The following is a 14,793-nucleotide window of genomic DNA, read 5'->3' on the forward strand; positions in this document are numbered from 1 at the left end:
GGTGAGTCCATCGAAAGGTAAAGACTTCGGTAATATTTTGAGCTGCCGTTGACTGTCTGATCTGGTGTGAGAGTATTTTATTAGGCTTTTCCCCAAACTCATAATAGCTACAATGGGTCCTGAGTACTAATTGCACTGCCTCGTCGGTGGCCATCGAGTCAAATTTTGCCTTTTTTATGAGCAGTTGTTAGATAGGTCAGCACTGGGGGATTCTGCACACTTATTTTGCTGTTCCGATATAGCAGAGTAGAGATTGCGGCTCTTTTGTGAGGCAAATACTATATTTATAGGCGCTGTATGATATTATTTCTCCTCTCAAAAGTGCTTGCATGCTTCCCAAATTGCAACTGCAGATGCATCTGGACACTCACTAATAAACTGAACAAAGTCTGTCTTTGAGCGGCAATAGGTTAAACCGCCATGGAAACCGTGACAAAAAGTTACCTGGGAGGATAATATCAAGGGTAACAGGTGAATGATGTGATATTACTATGGGGGTATATTCACAGAAGTTGACCGCAGAGAGCAAATAATTATCAATGAGGAAAAAATATATTCTAGAGAAAGAGCCCTGCACCAGCGAAAAAAGAGAAAAATGTCCAACATTTGGATTAAAATGACCCCAGACATCTGTGACACCATAATGTGACATAAAAAGATGTATGGCTTTAGAGGATTTGGACACAGAATAAGGTTTAGATGGGGAGGGATGTTGGGTTGAGGCAACAGTTAAAATCACCTTCCGTCAATAGCTTACTATTATTTAAACAAGGAATAGTAAGAAACAGTTTCTTTAATAAATCCTCAACGTCAAAGTTTGGCCCATAGACATTCAACAATGTAAGACTCTTACCACAAATTCTGACTGAAACTATAATGTAGCGGCCATTGCGGTCCGCTATTACCTCAGTGACAGAAAGTTGAACTGATTTATGGACAAGTACAGCAAGCCTCGGGCTTTACTGTTAAATGATTAGTGATAAATTTGACCAACCCATCCAAACCGCAACTTCCGCAAGTGATCAGCTACTTTCAGTTGAGTTACCTACAAAAATGCAATCTTTGTGTTCAGCTGTTTTCAATGACGGATTACCTTCTTCCTTTTAATTGGAGAATTTATTTCATGGCTGACAATCACAAAAACAGATCCAAACGCTGAAACCTGGCATTAGATAGGCAAGGTTCTTGTGATCGGTCCAGAAAATATACTGTTGCGCCGCCCCCTCCAGCCAGTGACGCCACTCCTCCAAGGGGAGTTTGATGGCCAACAGCTCCCGGTTACCAATATCATAGTTCTGTTCTGCAGGAGATCATTTTTTGGAAAAGAAAGCACATGGTTTAAGCTTGCCTGATGTGATCTCTCTCTGAGACAGGACTGTGCCAACACCGGAGTCAGAAGCATCCACCTCAACGACAAACTGGCGTGAAGGGTCAGGTAGGATCAGAATAGGAGAGGAGACAAAGAGGTTCAGAACCCTTGTGCTATCCTAGGCACTTTAACATTGGGAGTTGGGTCATCTAAACCCACTAGACAGTGCTCTGAACCTTTTTTCTTCAATGATTTGTGATCTTCACTGGTGTCCATGGATTACATGAAATCTTTCCACCTTTATCCACCTTTGTCATGGTAGGGAGAACACGTCAATGTAAGGGTGGGGTCATCTAAGATAGCACAAGGGTTAAACGTGTCAAAGGCGTCCTGAGCTTCAGTACTCCTGTTGAAAGTCTTCAAAGGAGAGGTGAGCTTGGTTAAAGGAGCGGCAATTTGACTATAGTTACGGATAAATCTGCGATAGAAGTTAGCAAACCCCAGGAATTGTTGTAATTTCTTCCTGTTGGTAGCGTGTTCCCACTTGGAAACTGCATCAACTTTGGAGGGATCAGGACGAATGCGACCGGGTTCGAGAATGTATCCCGAAAAAGAAATCGTAGAGACATGGAACTGACACTTTTCAGCTCTTACAAAAAGTCTGTTTTCCATTAAACGTTCTAACACGCGATGTACATGAGCTTTGTGTTGTTCCAGGTCTTGAGAATAAATGAGGATACCATTGAGATATACGAAAACAAAACGATTAAGAAAATCCAGAAAAACATAATTTACAAGATGTTGGAAAACAGCTGGTGCATTAGTAAGCCCGAAGGGTGTAACTATATATTTGAAGTGGCCTAGAGGTGTATTAAATGCAGTTTTCCATTCATCTCCCTCTTTAACGCGAATAGGATGGTAAGTATTTTGCAGATCTAATTTGGAGAAGATGCAAGCTCCTTGAACTGAATCAAAAACAGAACTGAGTAGAGGGAGGGATTATTTGTCCTTTACTGTAATTTGATTAAGTTCTTGGTAGTCAATGCAGGGGCATAAGGTTTTATCTTTCTTTTCAATGCAGAAAAATCTTGCCCCCACAGGAGAGGAAGATGGGCGAATGTGACCATTAGCAAGAGCCTCTTGGAGGTAATTCTCCATAGCTTTTTTCTCAGGATACAATAAGTTAAATAACCTCCTTTTAGGGAGGCTGGCTCCTGTGAGCAGTTTGATGGAAAAATCATACCGTCTATGCGGGGGTAAAGATGAAGCCTTGGACATACTGAAAACGAGTTTTTAGTCATGATAACGGGATGGAGCCTTGGTCAAATCGATCTCTTCTAGGCAGTTAGGAGGCGTAGAAATAGGGGGAACTGTGGATTGGAGGCAATTAGCCATACAGAAGAAACTCCATTTAGTGGTGAGTTGTTTAGACCAATCAAACTGTGGGTTGTGTAACTTGAGCCAAGGGAAACCTAAAACAATAGGATTCTGAGAAGTCTGCGTTATGTAGAGTTGGATGCGTTCGTGGTTACCGGAGGTGATGAGTAGAATAGGTTTGGTACGATATGTGATACGAGAAAGATGTTGTCCTCCCAATCCAGCAGCTTCAACAGGAGTATCCAAAGGTTCAGTGGGTAATGCCAGCTGAGAAACCAGATCATGGTCAATGAGACTTTGTTCCGCACCTGAATCCCCCAGGGCTTGAAGTTCATGGAGCTTGGTGTGAAGGTATACTTGACAGGAATAAATAAGAAATTCTGATTAGAAGGATTGTTCGTTTTACCCACCCGTCTTCTAGCGGGGGGTTCTGGAGTTTAAACGGAGTGTCATGATCACGCGGGATTTCAGATAGACCCAGACGCTGGAACCCGGAAGGATACTCGGAAACAAGAGGTAAGTGCAAGAAGATTTAATTCTCCTGAAGGAGAGTCTGTAACAGAGTTCTTGATGCGGCGTGGCAGCTGACTGGAGGGTTGTGGCAGATGGAGCTCGGGATTGAGGATTTAGCTGGATCCGTAATGAGGACAAAGAGCGAGGCTGGTGAACTGCGACCCGATGGAGCACTCGTGATGAAGATTCCTGAGAGTGGAACGGAGAGGCACAATTAGCGAGGCAAAACCAAGGTAAGACACAAGACATGAGAGAACCAGACTTAGCACTGTGGGAGGAACAATGGACTGCCGTTGAAGACAGGTCCTTGATCTCCTTAAGTAGGCGGGGTAATGAAGAGGTGAGAGGAGCCAGCTGGTCGCGTCCAGAGCCGAGCAGGAATGGGAGGGGGAAAGGGGACTGACAGAGGCACCATAACACGGAGCTGACATTGAGAAATGAAATGGTCTGGTTTGCCACAGTAGAAACAGGAACGTTCCTCTGTTCTCCTCTGTCGTTCTTCTGGTGTTAATTTAGAATGTCCAATTTGCATTGGCTCCTCCGTGGGTCTTTGAGGTGAGTCCTGAATGGGTGATGCAGGTGGAGAGTTAATAATGGAACAGTTCGATTGGTGTTGGCTGATGGCTTACAATAGGTGTTTTTTTCTGCTTGTCCTTCTCTCAGACAAACGTCGGAAGGTTCTATAATCAACGAGTGTCCTCTTTCCGTGCCTGATCGAAAACTAACTTGAATTCTTCAATAAATCTAATGAACGATAAGTGGGAGATGTGATTGGCAGATAGGCATGCCTGTGCCCACTGCATAGCTTTGTATCTGAGGGAATTAACAACTTGAGTACAACTTGAGTTATTTTACTGTCATCAGACTGGAAGAATCTGGGAGCTTGTTGAAATATTAACTGACATTTGAGTAAAAAAACCACTAGTGTTCAACTTCCCCATGGAAGGGTTCTGGCTTCAGGCGGAAGTTTTCTGGTGACGATGCGGGAGTGGTGGCAGCCATATTGACTGATGGCGGAAGTGGAGCGGTACTCACGGGAGTAGTTGTCATTTGGCTAGTTAAGTCCATTAAAGCCTGGGAAATACCGTTAATACGGCGAAACAGATCTTATTGAACAGATGCCATCTGAGATAGGGCATCGGCCTGACGACCCAGGAGAACGCCTTGCTGGGATCTTGAGTATGGCCAGTTCATTCATGACAAGAACAGACCCAAACACTGAAACCCGGAAAGATCATGCTCGAGAGTTTGGCAGAGAAAGGTTTTATTGTTCTTGGCAATGGATGAGAAGATCCGTGGAAGGCAAGCTCCGGAGGAGTCCGAGACGAAGATAGGACCAGATGGTAAGTACGCCTCCTTGTTTGTAGTGGGACTTTTGTGGCGATATGAATGAGGATCTGGTGGGCAGCTGGCAGAGCGTGGCTCGAGGACGTGGCGTGGCTGGAGGTCTTGACGTAGTGATGACTTGAGAGATTGTGGCGGGAATGGAACCCAGGCAGGCACTTGGTGGATGTGGCTTGTCCTACAGACAGGAATGATATCTTGAGTGAATAGTTCAGAGAAAATGAGAGATTCACAAGAGAGCTAGGAGCACATGAGTGCAGGTACTTCACCATAATAGGTAACGAACTGGCGATGAATACTGGAAACTGACCATCTGATATACTGCAGGGTTGATGAGGGAAGTGCCGGCAGCTGGGTCCAATCAGTGGAAGCAGCGGTAGCGAAGGGAGGGGGGAGAGGACTCACGGAGGTACCATGACAATTTAATCCTTTCACATTCCAACTAACAAGCTGTATAGCTCCATCGTGAGCTGGTGGGGCATTAGGACCCAGCATATGCTGTGTTTGAGTGAGGTGTTTCTGGCCCCAATGCTTTGATGTTAACAAATTTTACAAGAGAAGTAGCACAGAAGAAATAATAATAGCAAAAATTACAAAAACACAACAAAAATGAAGAAAAAGAATAAAACAAAACAGTTGTTACAAAAGGTAACAACCAACCCTCTGATAATTTATCAGCATATTGTAATCTTTCATTAACCTTAACTCCCCGCTGCCACAATGTTGCTACTAAAATGTAAGAGCAGTTCGGTTTCAAGACAGTAACCTAATTCAACCACAAACCTATAATGAAAAGAAATGAAAAAAAACAGCCGCTGCTGCATTAGCAAACCACTTTTTCTCCCCCTCCGGCATGGTGATGCACAGTTTGGCTGGGAAAAGTAAGGATGGCCGGTATCCTCTCTCATACAGCTCAGCCATGGCAGCGCGGTACTCGTTACGCAGCTTCAACATGTCCGGACTGTAGTCATCATAGAGACAGATCGGATGTTCCTTGAAGGATAAAAACTTCCTCTTATGGGCCTTGCGGATAATTGAATCCTTCACCTGGAAACTGTGTAAACAGAGAATCACAGGACGTGGTTTGCCTCCCCGCTGTGGCTTGGCCACAGATACTCGATGAGCTTGGTCAATCTCTGGAGGTGTAGGAAGAATGTCCGGACCAAACACTTCGCTGAAGAGCTGTGAGGAGAACGTGCTTGTGCGGGGGCCTTCCATGTTCTCAGGTAGGCCGATGAGTCGAATGTTGGAGCGCCTGCTGCGCCCCTCCAGATCCGCTACCTTTGATTGGAGCAAATCATTGTCTTTTTTCAGTGCACTGCACTGCTCGCTTCACTTCTGTAAGACGTTGTTCAACTGCTCCAGCGTTGTCGTCCAATGACGTTATGCGATCACCGTGGACAGCATTAGAAGCCTCTGTGTTTGCCAGTTTCGTGGCAAAAGTTTCAAAAGAGGACTTAAACTCAGTAGAGAGGGCCTCTTCATGTCGCTCCAGCAGAGATGTGATGTCTTCCAGGGCTAAGTTAGCAATAGCATCGGCAAGGCCAGTGATGGGCCCTTCTCTGTCAGTTTGTCTAGTCTTAGGCTTCGACATTTTAAAATGGATTTGTCAGGAGTAGTTTCAAAAACTAGTTCACAGTCACCAGACGTTGAATTAGGAAGGTGTTTACAGGGTAATGAGGTTCAAGTTAGAAATACCCATGAGGAGCAGGTTGAGCACGCGTGTTGCAGTTCTCACTCCATACCGGAAGTCCACAAAGCAAGTTTACTAAGATATTTATCGATAATACCATATTTACAGTACATTGTGGAAGTTTGGGAAAATACTTATAAAACAAATCTACAGTGTTTGTATATCTTACAAAAAAAAGCTATTGGAATTGTCAGGATCCCGTTGCGGACACAAACGCAGGATACAGGAGTGCAGAAACAAAAGTCTTTAATTCAGCACTGAAACTGAATGAAAACTAAGGCTAGATTCTCATGAGAACTCAAGAGGCAACACAAAACGATCTCGCAATGAGTGGAAGAAACACACAGACTATAAACAGGTGGACTAGTGACATAAGTGGACACAGGTGTACCCATTACGCTGACAGGTGGGAGAAGAAAGTAACTGTTAGGGAAAAAAACAGGAGACAAGGAGCCAGAAACAGAAGGTAACAACAAAACTGAAAAATAATTACAAACCCCACCCCAAATACCCCACATAAATAGCCTATGGTGTGGATTATGGGGCACATACAAATTCACTATTTTTAAGTTGGTTTTATTGAAATGATGGGAACTAGTTAAACTTGAAACAGCACTCATTATGTTTAAAGCCAGAAATAACTTTCTTCCAGTAAACATAAAACAAATGACAGAGACGGGTGGGGTTAAGAGTTAAGAACTTTAAAAAGCAGTGCATTCATGCTACAAAAAAGAAAATGTGCTCATCAATTTGTGGTGTTGATTATGGAAGGGGTTGGATTAAGTTTTAAAACAAAGCAGAAGTGGAAATGTATTTAAAAAACCTACAAGATGTCACTGATGGAACTTTACAAGGCTAGAAATGATCACTAAAAACAAATAAGCAAATAGGTGCTCTACAGACGGTAATTTGAGTGTTTTAAGGGGGAAAAAAACTTTAAACTGACAGGCACAACACAGTGTTGTAAAAAGGGGTGGGATCATACAAGATTTTTCTTCTACCTACTCTTTTTCAAAAACATTGTTTTGTTTGATTCGTTTATTTTAAACTTTTGTGTTTATTTTCATTTAGTATTTGAAATTAAAAAAAGACTTTTGGAGTTACAAAATGCAAAGAAATCTAGTATTTTCTTAAAGCCTCAGTGTTCTTAAAAACACTGATGGGAACACACTGAAATGATTATATTTTTTTCCATGTCTTGGTTTAATAGGAAACTTTTTCTGGTGTCTGCTGCTGCTGCCGCTGTGACTAACATAATGAGAATTATGATAATAATGAGAATTTTTACAGTAGAGATTTTATTCTACTGTATGTGTTTTCTACAATCCGTACAATCTGGGGAAACTCCACAGATCAACAGCAGACATCTGTTATTTCCCGGAAAACACATTCAGGCTGTTTGGTGTTCTTGCATGTTGCACAGCAGGCAGGGGTTTACACCAAATAAGAAAGTCCAAATAAACAACTAATTAAAAGGCTGGAAGACGAAAACAGGAAGAAAAACTAGTAAATATATTATGGGATGATCAGGAACAATTCCCTTTGGTTGAGCTTTCAAACACTGCTGCCATGTTACAGCAATGAGGTAAACGACGAGCACTTGATTGTAGTAGATCAGTCCATTAACTATTTATAAATGAAAAGGTCACAATGTCTTTTCTAAACACCAGCTCGGAAGAAAACAAAGAGAGCTTGAAGGTAGAATACTGTCTCTGTGTACTCGAATAATAGGACGACCAAAAATCAATCTCAAATTCTGGAACTTATGATACTAGGAGTGAGTGCTTGAACTGATAAAATGTTTGCACACAGCAGAACAGAAACATTTACGATTGGACTGCTGCAGGAATCAATGCAACCCCTCAAAGGATATTGGCTTTTCTTTTCACACTTCTTCCAACTGGTTGCTTTTGACATTTTCCCCTTTTGAAGACAACCTTCATCTGGACTCACACACTCCAGCTTGTGCAAGAAGTTTTATTGGAAGAATGCATCCGCTCGCACAGCTGGTTCCTTCACAGCACAAAGCATGGAGCAAGAGTCCACACTGCCATTTTTCACATACTGTGCTCCCTCTGTCAGCTCCTGCAAAGAAGCAAAAGCTGAGACATCAGGAGTGATCATCACTTGGATTTCACGTTCCACCACGGGGAACTGAAGGAGTGCAGAGATAGATTTGATGGGCTGAGTTGTGCCAGAGTGCAAAGAAACCTCAAGCTACTCGAGATGCATAATTGAATTCCAGCTGATAAGAAACCACTCCTGTGTATCGTGTTGCTATGTGGGGGGCACAGCCCCAGACACATGCAGGTGCCCATCAAGGGTCCTTGAAGCTAGGTTTAACTTTGTTTGGGAGACCTTCTGTGAAGAAGGAAAGACTGCAGCCTCAGCATGACTCAAGAAATGTCTTTCTAAAGGTTATGCTTATTAGTAACAGACATTCAGCACACAGCAGTCAATATGGGCTTAGCCCTGTCCCCTGACTATACTGGTAAGATGGTCTTTCGGGGGAATACTTGTAGGAGCCATATTGAGAAACATGTCCTGTGGGTGTCGCTGTTTTCATGTTTTTCTGTCAATTATAAATTTGTTGATTATCTGACCACAGACAGGTGTGCATGAGCCAGATGGAGAAATGGTTTTTGACCGCTTGTGCGGGAAATGAAGCAAAAAGAGTAGTCCAATCCGTTCAGTAGTGTAAATAAATAAAAGAAACAAAGTAATGCAAAGTTGATCGGAGTAGAGGACTCATTTTTCTTCGTCGTATAAGGAAACGACAGCCCGCTTGGCGCGTCAATCAACTCTGGCGTCGCACATTTCAGTGTATCAAAGGAGCTAGAACTTAGTTAAATAGTTTCTAGGCCTTTAGCTCCTACACTTATTAGTCAAAAACCTCTCCTTTCTTTGGATGGATTGATGGAAATCTCGGGATTCGGAAGCCAGTTCGGAGCATCGCTGGATTGTTTGAGTGATCGAATCAGCTGGACCCAGTGCTGACAGCAACAAGATCAGCAAGACCCAGCGCAGCCTACGATTCTGTTGGAATCCGATCGGGATATTGGAGTGGACATTTGGAATAATTCGTGGATTTGGACAAGGAAGAGAGCCGACAACTGAAGCGGTCGCATCAAGTTCAGCTCTGCTTTCGGCGCCCAACACTTCAAAAACCCAGAGGTATGAGTAGCGCTACACCTTCAATGGCCATTTAAAAAGTGTGCACACATAACTGAACATAAAATCCAATGCATTGGTTGACTGATTGACGAGACTGCTCAATAAGCGCTTTAAAACTTGTTGAATAAAAGAGGGCGTTGGCATGGAGACGCGTGACGCAACGTCAGACGTAACAGTGGGAGCTGCAGCGTGCACCGCGAACAGAACTAATAGTTTGACTGGCAGTGAAATACATGCTGAAAAGCGAGTGGTTAGACTGACAGCAAAAGCTCTCGCTGATAAACTGGACAGGCTACAAAATAACAGAAAACTGAAATTAAATAAAGCAAGCAACATTAGGAAATCACTGCAAAGTTTAATGGTTAAAGGTGATAAAACAAAGGTTCAAATAGCTCTTGATAAACTTGTTGAGGTTTGTAATGATGCCACATGTATGCATGAATCTTTGTTGGGTTTATTGCCATCAGATGAATGTGAAAAACATGAAACATGGTTTAAAGCCAAAATGTTGTTCAATAATGAATGTATTTCTGAGGGTACAACATGGATTTCTGTGAATGAGGAAAATGTGTTTAAAAATGAGAATGCTGAAGATGACATTGGTCCAAATGACAGTATTTCTAATGTTGAAAGTAAGCCTAGTCTGAGAAGTAAATCAAGCAGAACATCATCTTCAAGAATTAAAGCTCAAGCAGACAAAGCTGCATTGATTGCTCGTATGGCTGCAATAAAACAAAGACATGCTCTGGAGGAACAAGAACTGCAAATCAAGAGGAAAAAGGAAGAACTGGACTTGGAGGCTGAACTAGCAGCTTACACAGCTAAGCTTGCTGTACTGCGAGCTGCAGATGAAGAGTATGAAAATGAAGCCGATGGGATGAATTCTTACTTTGAGAAGCAAAGGCATCAAATGGAGACTAAAACACTTTTAAATCCCTCAGCGGAGGAATACAAACCAGAAACATGGAAATTAGCCTATCAAAATACTTCAAAGGGACAACAACCGACTATGGATACAGTACCAAAGGAAACCAAACAAATGGAGTCAGCTGTCAAGTATCAACACAGCATAAGTCTACAACCAGAGCACAACAAGCAAAAAACGGTTCAACAAACTCAATCTCATTCATCAGTTCTAGTTTTAAGTGATCACACAAGGCAATTAACTAACTACCATCATTCCAGCAATAACCAACAAGAACAGACTGGGAACTCACCAAATGAACGCATAATTAACATAATGGAGAAGCAAAATGAAATAACATCAGCACTTGTGCAACAGCAGCTTTCAACATCACTACCACCACGAACCATTCCCATATTCGAAGGGGATCCTCTTGAATATAGACGTTTTATCAAGGCTTTTGAGCAAGGAGTGGAAGCAAAAACAGGAAAAGCCGATTGCTTATACTATTTGGAACAGTTTACAAGGGGACAACCACAAGAACTTGTGCGTAGCTGTCAACACATGAGTCCTGAACATGGCTATGCAGTGGCCAAGGATCTTCTTCAGTACCACTTTGGAAATCCTTATAAAATAGCAACAGCTTACAATGAAAAGGCGTTGGCTTGGCAAACAATAAAAGCTGAGGATGTTAAAGCTCTAAAAGCATTTTCTTTATTCCTTCGTTCCTGTTGTAATGTTATGACGGAGCTTCAGCACATGCAAGAACTTGACATGCCTGCAAACATGAGAGCTATAATCTCAAAGTTGCCATACAAAATGAGAGAACATTGGAGAGTCACAGCACATGAAGTTATGGAAAGAACCAACAACAGAGCTCATTTCATTGATCTTGTCGCTTTCATTGAACGACATGTAAAAATTCTTTCAGATCCTCTATTTGGCAACATACAAGATCCTTTATCAAACAATTCTCATGCAAAATCCTTTATAAGACCCAAGTCATTTCCTAAGTTTGGATTCAAAGGAAACACTGTGGCCACTACAGTAACATCAGGTGTATTTAAAAAACCCAGCAACAACAAAGAGTTTCCTAACTGTGTTTTTTGTGCAAAAGGCCATCTATTGGAAAACTGTAAAGCCTTTACAATAATGAAACATAAAGACAAGATTCAGTGGCTTAAAGATAGACAATTATGTTTTGCATGTTTAAGCACTGGTCACGTGAGTCGCATTTGCGAGCAGCGGCTAAAATGTGAGGCCTGTAGTCAAATGCACCCTACTGTGCTCCACATTAAAAGACAGCCCCTAGCTGCAGAGCAGTCAAAGGAGTCCATAGAGAATACACCAACCTTACAGACAACATGTGGACATACAGGGGCCGGAGTGGATTATTGTGCCCTATCTATACTTCCTGTGAAGATCAAGGCAAAAAAGGGAAATTGTGTCATCAAAACACATGCATTTTTGGACCCTGGGAGTTCAGCAACTTTTTGCTCAGAACATCTTATGCAAAAGCTGAATGTTACTGGTAGAAGAACTTCATTTCTCTTGCGTACAATGGGACAGGAGACTGTTGTTCCAGCCTACTCTTTGATTGGTCTAGAAGTGTCTGGTGTAGAAGACCATAATTTTTATCCTCTGCCAGAAGTATTGACACAAAGGAAAATGCCAGTTTCAACTGAGAGCATGGCAACATCTGAACATCTGAAGAAACATCCTCACTTGTCTAAAATTCACATGCCAAAAATAAATGCAGAAGTCGACCTATTAATAGGTACCAACGCCCCCCAGCTACTGGAGCCTTGGGAAGTTATTAACAGCAATGGAAATGGACCATATGCCGTTAAGACAGTGTTGGGATGGGTAGTCAATGGTCCACTGAATGGAAACAGTGGTGTTTTGGAGGAGTGCCCCCACTCTGCTACAGTGAACAGGATCTCTGTGAATAAACTTGAGGAATTGCTGTCCAGTCAGTACAGCTATGAGTTTAATGAAAAGGTTTCAAAAGACAAAGAGATGTCAAGAGAAGATGTAAAGTTTCTAAATACATTGGAAAATTCAGTAACGTTGATTGGCGGACAGTACTGCATGAACTTACCCTTTAGAAATCCTGAGGTTCATTTTCCAAACAACTACAGTGTGGCTAAGCAAAGACTTCAAAGTTTAAAGAAGAGATTTATTCATGATAAAGCTTGGCAAGAGGAGTATTCAAGATACATGAATGAACTTTTCAAGAAATCTTATGCTGAAAGGGTCCCTAAACAGCAGATAAAGGGGAGGGAAGGAAAGGTCTGGTACATCCCTCATCATGGTGTTCAACATCCAAGGAAAAAATCCCTGCGAGTTGTTTTCGATTGTGGAGCCACCTTCAAAGGAGTGTCATTAAATGGAGAGCTCATGCAAGGCCCCAATCTAACAAGTTCATTGCTGGGAGTTCTTACAAGATTCAGACAGGAACCTGTGGCTTTCATGGGTGATATCCAGGCAATGTTCCACCAAGTGAAGGTAATGGAAGAACATAGAGACTTTCTGCGATTTTTATGGTGGCCAGGTGGAGATTTTGCTAAAGAGCCTGAAGAGTATAGGATGACTGTGCATCTGTTTGGTGCCGTTTCATCACCAAGCTGTGCAAGCTTCGCTCTCCAGAAAACAGCAGATGACAACAAATCTGAATTCAAATCAGAGGTTTGTCAAACAGTCAAGAAAAACTTCTATGTTGATGACTGCTTGAAGAGCTCGCCCACGGAGGAGACAGCAGTAAAAATGATGAAAGACCTCATTTTTATGTGCGCCAAAGGAGGGTTCATTTTGGAGAAGTGGATCAGTAACAGTCGAGCCGTTTTGGAAGCTATCACTTCTAGTCAAAGAGCCAAGGACCTGAAGAAGCTGGATTTAGATCGTGATAAACTTCCAGTAGAAAGGGCTTTGGGACTGCAATGGTGTGCAGAGACTGATGTGTTCATGTTTAAAATGGAGATAAAAGAAAAACCCCTCACCAGACGTGGTGTTTTGTCAGTCACCTGCTCGATCTACGACCCTTTAGGTTTTCTTGCACCAGTCACATTGTGTGCCAAGATGATTCAACAGGAGTTATGCAGAAGAAAATGTGGATGGGATGACACTTTACCACAAGACCTTCGGTCCCAGTGGAAAAAATGGCTTGAAGAATTAGCTCTACTGTCCACATTTGAAGTGAGAAGGTGCATCAAGCCAGTGGGATTTGGAAAAATCAAATGTGCACAATTGCACCATTTTGCAGATGCCAGTGAATGTGGATATGGGACAGTAACCTACATCCGACTGGTAAACCAGAATGATCACATTCACGTAGCCATTTTGCTTGGCAAAGCCAGAGTAACACCTTTAAAACCTATAACAATTCCCAGATTAGAACTAACAGCAGCTGTTCTTGCTGTTAGACTTGATGCAATGCTAAAAACAGAACTAGAGATCTCACTGGAAAGTTCTGTATTTTGGACTGACAGTACTTCCGTGTTGAAGTACATTCGCAATGAAAACAAGCGCTTTCACACGTTCGTAGCAAACAGAATCTCTACTATAAGAGAAGCATCTGAACCCTCACAATGGAGACATTTTTGCTCCAAAGATAATCCAGCTGACAAAGCCTCAAGAGGAATGAAGGCTTCAAGGTTCCTAAAGGACAGCGTATGGCTTAAAGGACCTGAATTTCTTTGGACACATGAATGTGAAGAGCCAACATCATTCACAGAGTTTTCAGTTGATCCTAATGACAAAGAGGTCAGAAAAGAAGAAACTGTAAATGCGATCAGTGGCTGTGATGCTTCTAACCCTACAGAGAAGTTGATTGCATATTTCTCTGACTGGAGCAAGTTAACGACTGCGGTTGCCTGGATCCTTAGACTGAAATCCATACTGTTGGAAAAGGGTCGACAGAGAAAGCAGTTGAAAACCGTACAGGATGAAACCACAAGGACAAAACAGAAAAATGTCACACCCGCAACAGACGCAACATTTGGCAAGGTTGACTTCTTAACACTGAGTGATGTGAAGGAAGCTGAATTGGCCATCATACGCTATTGTCAGCAGCAGCGATTTATGAAAAAAAATTCATGCACTGATGTCAAACTCAAGTGTGAGTAAACAAAGTTCGATCTACAAATTAGATCCCATCATGGATGATGGACTTCTGAGAGTAGGTGGAAGACTGTGCAAAGGAGCAATGCCCGAAGAAAGCAAGCATCCTCTTATCCTTTCTAAGGACCAGCATATCTCTATGCTCATTCTGAAACACATACATCAACGTCTTGGTCATGGCGGTCGGGCTTATACACTCTCCAAAGTAAGACAAAGATTTTGGATTACAAATGCCAACTCTGCGGTGAGGCGAGTAATTTCAGAGTGTCTATTTTGTCGACGGTTTCATGGGAGATCAGTAACGCAAAAAATGGCTGATCTTCCAAAAGAACGAATCCTTCCGGATCTGCCTCCATTCAC

The sequence above is a fragment of the Oryzias latipes genome, chromosome 4 (genome assembly GCF_002234675.1).
Source record: "Oryzias latipes chromosome 4, ASM223467v1".
NCBI lineage: Eukaryota > Metazoa > Chordata > Actinopteri > Beloniformes > Adrianichthyidae > Oryzias > Oryzias latipes.